Here is a 1,571-nt window from a genome sequence, read left to right as displayed (position 1 = left end):
ACTCTGTTTTGCCTGCTTTTGAGGTTTTTATATGACAGATTACTTGGGAATCAAATGATACATGCATTATACATTTTTATAAAGATTGACAAATTGTTAGTGAGCTACAGGAGAAGACATATTACAGATAACAATATCAAGAAAACAACACAGAGAAAGACAAGAATTCCAACAATGAGATAGAAACCAGGAAAAAGAACCAAGCAGAAATTGTGGTGCTGAAGAATACAATAGAAATAAAGAATGAAAAATTCAATGGAGAACTTCAACAGCAGACTCGATCAATCAGAAAAAAAGAATTATTGAATTTCAAGACAAGGCACCTGAGCTAGAGGAGGACAGTGACCCATGAGGCTCATGACAGAGAACAAGGAGACCATGTCTATAAGCCAGAAGAGTGTGCCAGAGGCAGTGTTGCTTCAGTTTCAGCCTCCTTCTGGTTCCTAGGAAACTGGCCATCAATCAGTTCAGTAGCAGCAGCAAAAGTAGAGGCTCTAGCGCATCTTCCTCCTCCACTTTCGCCTGAGCTGGGAGTGTCTAGGTCACCCAGTGACTGGAAAGGGGGTCAGCTGCCCAAGAATGGGAATCCTCTTCACCAGGATATGGAGACTATTCAGTCACCAGGAGCACACTGTTGTCATTGTTGGGGTGGATAATGAAAGGAAAAGTGCCATCCTTTACCAATTTCCTGTGAATGAAGTAATGTAGAAGAGGTACTGATACATGCTTCCTAATGTGGAATACTAGTGGCCACCAATCTCTTCCTTCTTCCTGGAACACTTTCTATACTAACACAGAGTTTGTAATAGTTGTGAACAGTTGCTGTTCAGTCACTAAGTTGTGTCCAACTCTTTGTGACCCCAGGAACTGAAGCACGCCAGGCTCCTCTGTCCTTCATTAGCTTCAAGAGTTTGCTCAAATTCATGTCCATTGAATGGGTGATCCCATCCAATCATCTCCTCCTCTGCCACTCTCTTCTCATTTTGCCTTCAATCTTTCCCAGCATTAGGTCTTTTCCAATGAGTCAGCTCTTTGCATCAGATGGTTAAAATATTGGAGCTTCAGCATCAGTCCTTCCAATGAATATTTAGGGTTGATTTCCTTCAGGATAGACTGGTTTGATCTCCTTGCTGTCCAAGGGACTCTCAAGAGTCTTCTCCAGCACCATAATTCAAAAGCATCCATTCTTTGGCGCTCAGCCTCCTTTATGGTCCAACTCTCACATCTATACAACTACTGGAAAAACTATAACTTTGACTATATGGACCTTGTTAGCAAAAGTGATGTCTCTGCTTTTGTCTCTTGGCTTTTTGATGTCTCTGCTTTTGTCTTTGCTTTGTCAGCCAAGTGATGTCTCTATTGTGGACAGTACAGACCAAGGATTTCTATAATTAGAGAACTCTATAAAATGTTAGCCCATAAGGTCTTAAGGAAGGCTGGATTGCTGACTTACTAGTAAACAAGATGCTGAATAATGCATGACTGTAGCAGAAATCTCTCAGTTTGGGGAACTGACTTTCATTAGCGATCACCAGTGACCTAGCCAGATATGCTGTGCTCTTACTGGGTAG

General features: G+C 41.8%; 1 pseudogene; it reads left to right on the top strand.

The window, feature by feature from the left end:
- The first annotated feature begins 579 nt into the window (after window positions 1-579).
- On the top strand, window positions 580-1,571 carry LOC136154301 (ADP-ribosylation factor-like protein 5A; annotated as a pseudogene).

This window comes from Muntiacus reevesi, chromosome X (genome assembly GCF_963930625.1).
Source record: "Muntiacus reevesi chromosome X, mMunRee1.1, whole genome shotgun sequence".
Lineage (NCBI taxonomy): Eukaryota > Metazoa > Chordata > Mammalia > Artiodactyla > Cervidae > Muntiacus > Muntiacus reevesi.
This window is presented reverse-complemented; position numbering and strand designations above follow the sequence as displayed.